The following is a 14,697-nucleotide window of genomic DNA, read 5'->3' on the forward strand; positions in this document are numbered from 1 at the left end:
CTTCCAGGTCCTGACTGCAGCCCATACAGTCTAGCCGGCTCACTACTGAAGATGCTATACTGTATGGGCTCCTTCCAGGTTCCTGACTGCAGCCCATACAGTCTAGCCGGCTCACTACTGAAGATGCTAGACTGTATGGGCTCCTTTCAGGTCCTGACTGCAGCCCATACAGTCTAGCCGGCTCACTACTGAAGATGCTAGACTGTATGGGCTCCTTTCAGGTCCTGACTGCAGCCCATACAGTCTAGCCAGCTCACTACTGAAGATGCTAGACTGTATGGGCTCCTTCCAGGTATATTTTCTTGAAGATAGCAGACATTATGGGCTGCTGCCTGGCCCTGACTGCAGCCCATACATGACACTAGAATGTATGTGTTCCTTCAAGGTATAAATTATTAATGCCAGCCGAATATATAGGCTCCTTCCAGGTCCTAACTGCAGCCCATACAGTCTAGCCGGCTCACTACTGAAGGTGCTATACTGTATGGGCTCCTTCCAGGTGCCTGACTGCAGCCCATACAGTCTAGCCGGCTCACTGGTGAAGATGCTAGACTGTATGGGCTCTATCCAGGTATATATTACTGTAGATATAGACTGTACGGGTTCCTATCAGGTATATATTATTGTAGATATAGACTGTACGTGCTCCTATCAGATATATATTATTGTAGATATAGACTGTACGGGCTCCTGTCAGGTATATATTATTGTAGATATAGACTGTATGGTTCCTGTCAGGTATATATTATTGTAGATACAGACTGTACGGGCTCCTGTCAGGTATATATTATTGCAGATACAGACTGTACGGGCTTCTGTCAGGTATATATTATTGTAGATATAGACTGTATGGGCTTCTGTCAGGTATATATTATTGTAGATATAGACTGTACGTGCTCCTATCAGGTATATATTATTGTAGATACAGACTGTACAGGCTCCTGTCAGGTATATATTATTGTAGATATAGACTGTACGGGCTCCTGTCAGGTATATATTATTGTAGATACAGACTGTATGGGCTCCTGTCAGGTATATATTATTGTAGATATAGACTGTATGGCCTCCTGTCAGGTATTTATTATTGTAGATACAGACTGTACGGCCTCCTGTCAGGTATATATTATTGTAGATACAGACTGTACGGGTTCCTGTCAGGTATATATTATTGTAGATATAGACTGTACGGGCTCCTGTCAGGTATATATTATTGTAGATACAGACTGTATGGGCTCCTGTCAGGTATATATTACTGTAGATATAGACTGTACGGGCTCCTGACTGGTATATATTATTGTAGATATAGACTGTATGGTTCCTGTCAGGTATATATTATTGTAGATACAGACTGTATGGGCTCCTGTCAGGTATATATTATTGTAGATATAGACTGTACGGGCTCCTGACTGGTATATATTATTGTAGATATAGACTGTACGGGCTCCTGTCAGGTATATATTATTGTAGATACAGACTGTATGGGCTCCTGTCAGGTATATATTATTGTAGATATAGACTGTATGGCTCCTGTCAGATATATATTATTGTAGATACAGACTGTACGGGCTCCTGTCAGGTATATATTATTGCAGATACAGACTGTACGGGCTCCTGTCAGGTATATATTATTGTAGATATAGACTGTATGCGCTCCTGTCAGGTATATATTATTGTAGATATAGACTGTATGGGCTCCTATCAGGTATATATTTTTGTAGATATAGACTGTACGGGCTGCTGTCAGGTATATATTATTGTAGATATAAACTGTACGTGCTCCTGTCAGGTATATATTATTGTAGATACAGACTGTATGGCTCATGTCAGGTATATATTATTGTAGCTACAGACTGTACAGGCTGCTGTCAGGTATATATTATTGTAGATAACAAAAAGCAAAAACACAAATATCCTGAACTAAAAGTAAAAAATATACTGCAAACAATGCATAAAGGTAATAATAATAATAATAATAATAATAATAATAGTATTTAGTAAACATAATTTTGATCAAAATAATGTACAAGCCATCCCGCCACGTCACGGCAACCCTTGTGGGACAGTCCCTACTCTAGTATTTAAAACCTTTTCACTTGCCAAGTGGCGTGAATGTGAATAAGGGTCGAGCGGCTGAACCACTAGTAACAGCTTAGGCCAGACAGGATGGCTTTCCCAGCTCAGAAAGAGGGCGGTCACACCCATATATGCACTGAATGCACAATCAAATGAATAAAAAACAAATCTGAACTGAGAAAAGTAAGTTAATGTGTATGCACAATGTAAGTGCATATTAACACATGACCATTAATCAGAGAAAACAAAAAGCAAAAACACAAATATCCTGAACTAAAAGTAAAAAATATACTGCAAATAATGCATAAAGGTAATAATAATAATAAGGGTATTTAGTAAACATAATTTTGATCAAAATAATGTACAAGCCATCCCGCCACGTCACGGCAACCCTTGTGGGACAGTCCCTACTCTAGTATTTAAAACCTTTTCACTTGCCAAGTGGCGTGAATGTGAATAAGGGTCGAGCGGCTGAACCACTAGTAACAGCTTAGGCCAGACAGGATGGCTTTCCCAGCTCAGGGTTGCCGTGACGTGGCGGGATGGCTTGTACATTATTTTGATCAAAATTATGTTTACTAAATACCCTTATTATTATTATTATTATTATTATTACCTTTATGCATTATTTGCAGTATATTTTTTACTTTTAGTTCAGGATATTTGTGTTTTTGCTTTTTGTTTTCTCTGGTTAATGGTCATGTGTTTATATGCACTTACATTGTGCATACACATTAAGGCCGGTTTCACATTAGCGCTTTTTAAGCGCACACACGGCCGGGGGTAGCTCCGCCCCCGAGCCGGCTCTCTGCCCGGCGTGCCCGCCCCTTGCTTGTAGCGCCGCCTCCTAGCGCACAGCGGCGCCTGCGATCGGCGCACCCTATCTTTAGCATAGGGTGCGCAGATCGTGCGCAGGCCGTGCGCTAGTTGCGCTTTGACCTGCGCTGCGCACTTTTGACGGTGCGCCATGCGCGCCAAAATCCGAAAAGTTTGATTTTGGCGCGCATGGCGCACCGTCAAAAGTGCGCAGCGCAGGTCAAAGCGCAACTAGCGCACGGCCTGTGCACGATCTGCGCACCCTATGCTAAAGATAGGGTGCGCCGATCGCAGGCGCCGCTGTGCGCTAGGAGGCGGCGCTACAAGCAAGGGGCGGGCACGCCGGGCAGAGAGCCGGCTCGGGGGCGGAGCTACCCCCGGCCGTGCGTGCGCTTAAAAAGCGCTAATGTGAAACCGGCCTAACTTACTTTTCTCAGTTCAGATTTGTTTTTTATTCATTTCATTGTGCATTCAGTGCATATATGGGTGTGACCGCCCTCTTTCTGAGCTGGGAAAGCCATCCTGTCTGGCCTAAGCTGTTACTAGTGGTTCAGCCGCTCGACCCTTATTCACATTCACGCCACTTGGCAAGTGAAAAGGTTTTAAATACTAGAGTAGGGACTGTCCCACAAGGGTTGCCGTGACGTGGCGGGATGGCTTGTACATTATTTTGATCAAAATTATGTTTACTAAATACCCTTATTATTATTATTATTATTATTACCTTTATGCATTATTTGCAGTATATTTTTTACTTTTAGTTCAGGATATTTGTGTTTTTGCTTTTTGTTTTCTCTGATTAATTGTCATGTGTTAATATGCACTTACATTGTGCATACACATTAACTTACTTTTCTCAGTTCAGATTTGTTTTTTATTCATTTCATTGTGCATTCAGTGCATATATGGGTGTGACCGCCCTCTTTCTGAGCTGGGAAAGCCATCCTGTCTGGCCTGAGCTGTTACTAGTGGTTCAGCCGCTCGACCCTTATTCACATTCACGCCACTTGGCAAGTGAAAAGGTTTTAAATACTAGAGTAAGGACTGTCCCACAAGGGTTGCCGTGACGTGGCGGGATGGCTTGTACATTATTTTGATCAAAATTATGTTTACTAAATACCCTTATTATTATTATTATTATTATTATTATTACCTTTATGCATTATTTGCAGTATATTTTTTACTTTTAGTTCAGGATATTTGTGTTTTTGCTTTTTGTTTTCTCTGATTAATGGTCATGTGTTAATATGCACTTACATTGTGCATACACATTAACTTACTTTTCTCAGTTCAGATTTGTTTTTTATTCATTTCATTGTGCATTCAGTGCATATATGGGTGTGGCCGCCCTCTTTCTGAGCTGGGAAAGCCATCCTGTCTGGCCTAAGCTGTTACTAGTGGTTCAGCCGCTCGACCCTTATTCACATTCACGCCACTTGGCAAGTGAAAAGGTTTTAAATACTAGAGTAGGGACTGTCCCACAAGGGTTGCCGTGACGTGGCGGGATGGCTTGTACATTATTTTGATCAAAATTATGTTTACTAAATACCCTTATTATTATTATTACCTTTATGCATTATTTGCAGCATATTTTAAAATTTTAGTTCAGGATATTTGTGTTTTTGCTTTTTGTTTTCTCTGATTAATGGTCATGTGTTAATATGCACTTACATTGTGCATACACATTAACTTACTTTTCTCAGTTCAGATTTGTTTTTTATATATTATTGTAGATGTAGTCTGTACAGGCTCCTGTCAGGTATATATTATTGTAGATATGGACTGTACGGGCTCCTGTCAGGTATATATTATTGTAGATACAGACTGTACGGGCTCCTGTCAGGTATATATTATTTTAGATATAAACTGTATGTGCTCCTGTCAGGTATATATTATTGTAGATACAGACTGTACGGGCTCCTGTCAGGTGTATATTATTGTAGATACAGACTGTATGGGCTCCTGTCAGGTATATATTATTGTAGATACAGACTGTATGGGCTCCTGTCAGGTATATATTATTGTAGATACAGACTGTACGGGCTCCTGTCAGGTATATATTATTGTAGATATAGACTGTACGGGCTCCTGTCAGGTATATATTATTGTAGATACAGACTGTACGGGCTCCTGTCAGGTATATATTATTGTAGATATAGACTGTACGGGCTCCTGTCAGGTATATATTATTGTAGATATAGCATGTATGGGCTCCTGTCAGGTATATATTATTGTAGATATAGACAGTACGGGCTCTTGTCAGGTATATATTATTGTAGATATAGACTGTATGGGCTCCTGTCAGGTATATATTATTGTAGATATAGACTGTACGGGCTCCTGTCAGGTATATATTATTGTAGATATAGACTGTAAGGGGTCCTGTCAGGTATATATTATTGTAGATACAGACTGTATGGGCTCCTGTCAGGTTTATATTATTGTAGATATGGACTGTACGGGCTCCTGTCAGGTTTATATTATTGTAGATACAGACTGTACGGGCTCCAGTCAGGTATATATTATTGTAGATATAGACTGTACGGGTTCCTGTCAGGTATATATTATTGTAGATATAGACTGTATGGGCTCCTGTCAGGTATATATTATTGTAGATACAGACAGTACGGGCTCCTGTCAGGTATATATTATTGTAGATATACACTGTATTGGCTCCTGTCAGGTATATATTATTGTAGATACAGACAGTACAGGCTCCTGTCAGGTATATATTATTGTAGATTCAGACTGTACGTGCTCCTGTCAGGTATATATTATTGTAGATACAGACTGTACGGGCTCCTGTCAGGTATATATTATTGTAGATATAGACAGTACGGGCTCCTGTCAGGTATATATTATTGTAGATATAAACTGTATGGGCTCCTGTCAGGTATATATTATTGTAGATACAGACTGTACGGGCTGCTGTCAGGTATATATTACTGTAGACATAGACAGTACGGGCTCCTGTCAGGTATATATTATTGTAGATATAGACTGTATGGGCTCCTGTCAGGTATATATTATTGTAGATATAGACTGTATGGGCTCCTCTCAGGCATATATTATTGTAGATATAGACTGTACGGGCTCCTGTCTGGTATATATTATTGTAGATACAGACTGTACGGGCTTCTGTCAGGTATATATTATTGTAGATACAGACTGTATGGCTCCTGTCAGATATATATTATTGTAGATACAGACTGTATGGGCTCCTGTCAGGTATATATTATTGTAGATATAAACTGTACGTGCTCCTGTCAGGTATATATTATTGTAGATATGGACTGTACGGGCTCCTGTCAGGTATATATTATTGTAGATATAGACTGTACGGTCTCCTGACTGGTATATATTATTGTAGATATAGACTGTACGGGCTCCTGTCAGGTATATATTATTGTAGATATAGACTGTACGGGCTCCTGACTGGTATATATTATTGCAGATACAGACTGTACGGGCTTCTGTCAGGTATATATTATTGTAGATATAGACTGTATGGGCTCCTGTCAGGTATATATTATTGTAGATATAGACTGTACGGGCTCCTATCAGGTATATATTATTGTAGATATAGACTGTACGGGCTCCTGTCAGGTATATATTATTGTAGATATAGACTGTATGGGCTCCTGTCAGGTATATATTATTGAAGATACAGACTGTACGGGCTCCTGTCAGGTATATATTATTGTAGATATAAACTGTACGTGCTCCTGTCAGGTATATATTATTGTAGATACAGACTGTATGGCTCCTGTCAGGTATATTTTATTGTAGATATGGACTGTACGGGCTCCTGTCAGGTATATATTATTGTAGATACAGACTGTACGGGCTCCTGTCAGGTATATATTATTTTAGATATAAACTGTATGTGCTCCTGTCAGGTATATATTATTGTAGATATAGACTGTACGGGCTCCTGTCAGGTGTATATTATTGTAGATACAGACTGTATGGGCTCCTGTCAGGTATATATTATTGTAGATACAGACAGTACAGGCTCCTGTCAGGTATATATTATTGTAGATTCAGACTGTACGGGCTCCTGTCAGGTATATATTATTGTAGATACAGACTGTACGGGCTCCTGTCAGGTATATATTATTGTAGATCTAAACTGTATGGGCTCCTGTCAGGTATATATTATTGTAGATACAGACTGTACGGGCTCCTGTCAGGTATATATTATTGTAGATATAGACTGTACGGGCTCCTGTCAGGTATATATTATTGTAGATATAGACTGTATGGGCTCCTCTCAGGCATATATTATTGTAGATATAGACTGTACGGGCTCCTGTCTGGTATATATTATTGTAGATACAGACTGTACGGGCTTCTGTCAGGTATATATTATTGTAGATACAGACTGTATGGCTCCTGTCAGATATATATTATTGTAGATACAGACTGTATGGGCTCCTGTCAGGTATATATTATTGTAGATATAAACTGTACGTGCTCCTGTCAGGTATATATTATTGTAGATATGGACTGTACGGGCTCCTGTCAGGTTTATATTATTGTAGATACAGACTGTACGGGCTCCTGTCAGGTATATATTATTGTAGATATAGACTGTACGGGCTCCTGTCAAGTATATATTATTGTAGATATAGACTGTATGGGCTCCTGTCAGGTATATATTATTGTAGATATAGACTGTACGGGCTCCTGTCAGGTATATATTACTGTAGATACAGACTGTACGGGCTCCTGTCAGGTATATATTGTAGATACAGACTGTACGGGCTCCTGTCAGGTATATATTATTGTAGATACAGACTGTACGGGCTCCTGTCAGGTATATATTATTTTAGATATAGACAGTACGGGCTCTTGTCAGGTATATATTATTGTAGATATAGACTGTAAGGGGTCCTGTCAGGTATATATTATTGTAGATACAGACTGCATGGCTCCTGTCAGGTAAATGTTATTGTAGATATAGACTGTATGGGCTCCTCTCAGGCATATATTATTGTTGATATAGACTGTACGGGCTCCTGTCAGGTATATATTATTGTAGATACAGACTGTACCGGCTCCTGTCAGATATATATTATTGTAGATACAGACTGTACGGGCTCCTGTCAGGTGTATATTATTGTAGATATGGACTGTATGGGCTTCTGTCAGGTATATATTATTGTATATTTAGACTGTACGGGCTCCTGTCAGGTATATATTATTGTAGATATGGACTGTATGGGCTCCTGTCAGGTACATATTATTGTAGATACAGACTGTATGGGCTCCTGTCAGGTATATATTATTGTAGATATAAACTGTACGTGCTCCTGTCAGGTATATATTATTTTACATATAAACTGTATGTGCTCCTGTCAGGTATATATTATTGTAGATATAGACTGTAAGGGGTCCTGTCAGGTATATATTATTGTAGATACAGACTGCATGGCTCCTGTCAGGTAAATGTTATTGTAGATATAGACTGTATGGGCTCCTCTCAGGCATATATTATTGTTGATATAGACTGTACGGTCTCCTGTCAGGTTTATATTATTGTAGATACAGACAGTACGGGCTCCTGTCAGGTTTATATTATTGTAGATATAGACTGTACGGGCTCCTGTCAGGTGTATATTATTGTAGATACAGACTGTACGGGCTGCTGTCAGGTATATATTATTGTAGATATAGACAGTACGGGCTCCTGTCAGGTATATATTATTGTAGATACAGACTGTACCGGCTCCTGTCAGGTATATATTATTGTAGATACAGACTGTACGGGCTCCTGTCAGGTATATAGTATTGTAGATACAGACTGTACGGGCTGCTGTCAGGTATATATTATTGTAGATATAGACAGTACGGGCTCCTGTCAGGTATATATTATTGTAGATACAGACTGTACCGGCTCCTGTCAGGTATATATTATTGTAGATACAGACTGTACGGGCTCCTGTCAGGTATATAGTATTGTAGATACAGACTGTACGGGCTGCTGTCAGGTATATAGTATTGTTGATATAGACTGTACGGGCTCCTGTCAGGTATATATTATTGTAGATACAGACTGTACCGGCTCCTGTCAGATATATATTATTGTAGATACAGACTGTACGGGCTCCTGTCAGGTATATAGTATTGTAGATACAGACTGTACGGGCTGCTGTCAGGTATATAGTATTGTTGATATAGACTGTACGGGCTCCTGTCAGGTATATATTATTGTAGATACAGACTGTACCGGCTCCTGTCAGATATATATTATTGTAGATACAGACTGTACGGGCTCCTGTCAGGTATATATTATTGTAGATATGGACTGTATGGGCTCCTGTCAGGTATATATTATTGTAGATACAGACTGTACGGGCTCCTGTCAGGTATATATTATTGTAGATACAGACTGTATGGGCTCCTGTCAGGTATATATTATTGCAGATATAAACTGTACGTGCTCCTGTCAGGTATATATTATTTTACATATAAACTGTATGTGCTCCTGTCAGGTATATATTATTGTAGATATAGACTGTAAGGGGTCCTGTCAGGTATATATTATTGTAGATACAGACTGCATGGCTCCTGTCAGGTAAATGTTATTGTAGATATAGACTGTATGGGCTACTCTCAGGCATATATTATTGTTGATATAGACTGTACGGGCTCCTGTCAGGTTTATATTATTGTATATAGACAGTATGGGCTCCTGTCAGGTATATATTATTGTAGATATAGACTGTACGGGCTCCTGTCAGGTATATATTATTGTAGATATAGACTGTACGGGCTCCTGTCAGGATTATATTATTGTAGATACAGACAGTACAGGCCCCTGTCAGGTATATATTATTGTAGATACAGACTGTACGGGCTCCTGTCAGGCATATATTATTGTAGATATAGACTGTATGGCTCCTGTCAGGTATATATTATTGTAGATATAGACTGCATGGGCTTCTGTCAGGTATGTATTATTGTAGATATAGACTTTACAGGCTCCTGTCAGGTCTATATTATTGTAGATACAGACTGTGCGGGCTCCTGTCTGGTATATATTATTGTAGATACAGATTGTATGAGCCCCTGACAGGTATATATTAGTGATGATATCAGAATGTATGGGCCTGTCAAGTGTATAGTTGTGCTCAAAAGTTTACATAGCCTGGCAGAATTATTGCTTTCTTGGCCTTTTTTCAGAGAATATGAATGATAAAGTCTTGATGTTTTCTCCACTCATGGTTAGTGTTTGGGTGAAGCCATTTATTGTCATACTACTGTTTTTTCTCTTTTTTTAATTATGACAACCCAAAACATCCAAATCACCCTGATCATAGTTTACATACCACATTTTTTGTAATACCATGTATAGCCCCCTCTAATATCAATTGACTACTTGAAGTCGTTTGTGGTAGTTATGGATAAGGTTCTTTATTTTCTCAGATGGTAAAGCTGACCACTCTGACCACCAAAAAGTTTTGATGTTATCATTCATATTCTCTGAAAAAAGGCCAAGAAAGCAAAAGTTCTACGGTGGTATGTAAACTTTTGAGCACAATTGTATCAGTGATGATATCGGAATGGAGTATAAATAAAGAGAGAAAAAAAACTCTGCATCACCATTAAAAAATAGAAATAAACTAAAAACTTTATTCAAAACATTAAAATCATGAAAAATAATGCCCACAGGTAACAGCTCTGTCAGTGATCTCCCGCCCACACTGAAAAAATATTGCAACATTTGTTAATAGTGAGCTGTACTGCAGGTTGTGAGTTCAGAAGCAGAGGATATAAGTACAGAGATGCATTGCTATGTACTATGTATCTCTATGTTCCTATATTGTACAGTTGAAGAAAATATTTTTTTCATATAAAATAAACTTTAAAAAATGCCAATTTCAATAACCTTTTCATCCCCCCAGTATTTTTTAACTTTAATGACCAGACCACTCCTGGGAAGTTTCACCACTGTACCATGTTTTCTCCATTTGTGGATAATGGGTCTCACGGTGGTTCGCTGGAATATCAAAGCTTTAGAAATGGCTTTATAACCTTCTCCAGACTGATAGATCTGAATTACTTTCCATCTCATTTGTTCATGCATTTCTTCGGATCGCAGCATGATGTCTACTTTTTGAGGATCTTTTTGTCTACTTCACTTTGTCAGGCTAATTTCACACTTGCTTTTTTTTGCAGCGCGTTTTTCCCGCAAAAAAACGCATTGAAAAAACGCATACAAACGCATACAAATGCTGCGTTTTTTTTCAAGCATTTTTATGAGCATGCATGAAAAAAACGCAGCGTTTTTATGTGTTTGTATGCGTTTTTACCGCGTTTGCGTTTTTTTTCAACATTAGGTGGCCCCTGACCCTAAACCAAACCATACTAACCCTAACCCTGACCCTAACCCTTAACCAAACCATACTAACCCTAACCCTGACCCTGACCCTAAACCCCCTTAACTGACCCTAACTCTAACCCAAACCCCTAAATTCCATTGTCAAACTAATGGTAAAAAAAAAAACGCATGCTCAAAAAAACGCATACATAAGCATGCCAATGCGCACATATGCGCACCCATAGACTTATAATGGGTGTCCTGCTGTAAAAAAACGCATTGCGCGCGCATGCGTTTTTTTGAGGCAAGTCGGACGCCCAAAAAATGCAACAGGATGCATTTTGTGCGCCCGAGCGCATACCGCAAAAAAACGCATGCGCGGAAAAACGCATACAAACGCATGTGTATGTGCACATAAGCGCATCCCATGCAAAGTATAGGAAAAAAAAATGCATGCGTTTTTTAGCGCTAAAATCCCGCAAAAAAAACGCAAGTGTGAAACCAGCCTCAGGCAGGTCCTATTTAAGTGATTTTTTGATTGAGGATAGGTGTGGCAGTAATCAGGCCTGGGTAGGGCTACGGAAACTGAACTTTGCTTTTCGAAGATGTGACAAACCACAGTTAAAAAAAAAAATTTGAGGCAATAACTTTCACACAGGGCCCTGTATTTTCTTCCCAATAAATAATAAAGACCTTCATTTACAAATTGAATTTTGCGTTTACTTGTGCTGTCAAATATTTTAATTTGTTTGTTGCTCTGAAACATTTAAGTATGACAAACATGCAAGAGAGTAAAAAACCAGGAGGGGTGGGCAAAAAGTATTTCACATCACTGTACACTACCGGGCCACACAGATCTTTATATGAAGATCTCCTGTATATACAGTAATGACCACCTACAAGTAATGACTTAACCCCTTCCCGACCAGTGGCAGCGTATGCGTCATGAAAGTTGGTGCCAATCCGACCAATGACGCATACAGTCATATGTTAAAGTTTGGGCACCCCTATTAATGTTAACCTTTTTTCTTTTTAACAATTTTGGTTTTTGCAGCAGCTATTTCAGTTTCTTATATCTAATAACTGATGGACTCGGTTATATTTCTGGATTCAAATGAGGTTTATTGTACTAACAGAAAATGTGCAATCTGCATTTAAACAAAATTTGACCGGTGCAAAAGTATGGGCACCCTTATCATTTTCTTGATTTGAACACTCCTAACTACTTTTTACTGATTTCCTGAAGCACTAAATTGGTTTTGTAACCTCATTGAGCTTTGAACTTCATAGCCAGGTGTATCAAATCATGAGAAAAGGTATTTAAGGTGGCCACTTGCAAGTAGTTCTCCTATTTGAGTCTCCTATGAAGAGTGGCATCATGGGCGACTCAAAACAACTCTCAAATGATCTGAAAACAAAGATTATTCAACATAGCTTTTCAGGGGAAGGATACAAAAAGTTGTCTCAGAGATTTAACCTGTCAGTTTCCACTGTGAGGAACATAGCAAGGAAATGGAAGAACACAGGTACAGTTCTTGTTAAGCCCAGAAGTGGCAGGCCAAGAAAAATATCAGAAAGGCAGAGAAGAATGGTGAGAACAGTCAAGGACAATCCACAGACCACCTCCAAAGACCTGCAGCATCATCTTGCTGCAGATGGTGTCACTGTGCATCGGTCAACAATACAGCGCACTTTGCTCAAGGAGAAGCTGTATGGCAGAGTGATGCGAAAGAAGCCGTTTCTGCAAGCACGCCACAAACAGAGTCGCCTGAGGTATGCAAAAGCACATTTGGACAAGCCAGTTACATTTTGGAAGAAGGTCCTGTGGACTGATGAAAGAAAGATTGAGTTGTTTGGTCATACAAAAAGGCGTTATGCATGGAGGCTAAATAACACAGCATTCCAAGAAAAACACTTGCTACCCACAGTAAAATTTGGTGGAGGTTCCATCATGCTTTGGGGCTGTGTGGCCAATGCCGGCACCGGGAATCTTGTTAAAGTTGAGGGTCGAATGGATTCAACTCAGCATCAGCAGATTCTTGACAATAATGTGCAAGAATCAGTGACGAAGTTGAAGTTACGCAGGGGATGGATATTTTAGCAAGACAATGATCCAAAACACCGCTCCAATTCTACTCAGGCATTCATGCAGAGGAACAAATACAATTTTCTGGAATGGCCATCCCAGTCCCCTGACCGGAATATCATTGAACATCTGTGGGATGATTTGAAGCGGGCTGTCCATGCTCGGCGACCATCAAACTTAACTGAACTGGAATTGTTTTGTAAGCAGGAATGGTCACAAATACCTTCATCCAGGATCTCATTAATAGCTACAAGAAGAGACTAGAGGCTGTTATTTTTGCAAAAGGAGGCTCTACGAAATATTAATGTCACTTTTATGTTGAGGTGCCCATACTTTTGCACCGGTCAAATTTTGTTAAAATGCAGATTGCACATTTTCTGTTAGTACAATAAAGCTCATTTGAATCCAGAAATATAACTGAGTCCATCAGTTATTAGATATATGAAACTGAAATAGCTGTTGCAAAAACTAAAATTGTTATAAAGAAAAAAGGTTAACATTAATAGGGGTGCCCAAACTTTAACACATGACTGTATGCTGTGTCATGGATTTAAAGCCTCCCTGCGGGTCGGGTGCCCGGGGTCAATGAAAGGTCACCCGACCCGCAGATACAGGGGGCTTTGTACTTCACCAGGGGGGGGTGGCTTCGCCCCCACGTGGCTACGATCGCTCTGATTGGCTGTTAAAAGTGAAACAGCCAATCAGAGCGATAGTAATATTTCACCAATGAAATTTGATGAAATATTACAAACCAGCCATGGCCGATGCTGCAGTAGCATCGAACATGGCTGAAGACACCAATCTGACTCCCCCACACGGTTAACGGGGTTGATCTGCCCCCCGCCGCTGAATGACAGCAGCGATCGGCTGCCGCTGTCATCATCTGCTCCCCCCGCCTTCCGATCACCTCCTCTCCCACCCCCTGGTACCTTTCCGAGTGCTGCTCCCGGTGTCCCGCGGTCCCGGATCATGGGCACCGCCATCTTAGAAAATGGCGGGCGCATGCGCAGTGCGCCCACCAGAATCTGCGGCTGCAGATTTCATTCATTCATTTTGATCACTGTGATAAACTTTAACAGCGATCAAAGTAAAATAAAAAGTAAATAAACCCCCCCTTTATCACCCCCATAGGTAGCCACATATAATGAAATAAAGAACATTTTTATTTTTCCATTAGGGTTAGGGTTGGAAATAGGGTTGAAATTAGGGTTGGAATTAGGGTTAGGGTGCAACTAGAGTTTCGGATGGAATTAGTGTTAGAATTAGGGTTAGGGGTGTGTTGGGGTTAGGCTTGTGGTTAGGGTTGGGATTAGGGGTGGGTTGGGGTTAGGGTTGTGGTTAGGGGTGTATTGGGATTAGGGCTGGAGTTAGAATTGAGGGGTTTCCACTGTTTAGG

This window comes from Dendrobates tinctorius, unplaced genomic scaffold, assembly GCF_039654945.1.
Source record: "Dendrobates tinctorius isolate UK_male_01 unplaced genomic scaffold, ASM3965494v1 ptg000034l, whole genome shotgun sequence".
NCBI lineage: Eukaryota > Metazoa > Chordata > Amphibia > Anura > Dendrobatidae > Dendrobates > Dendrobates tinctorius.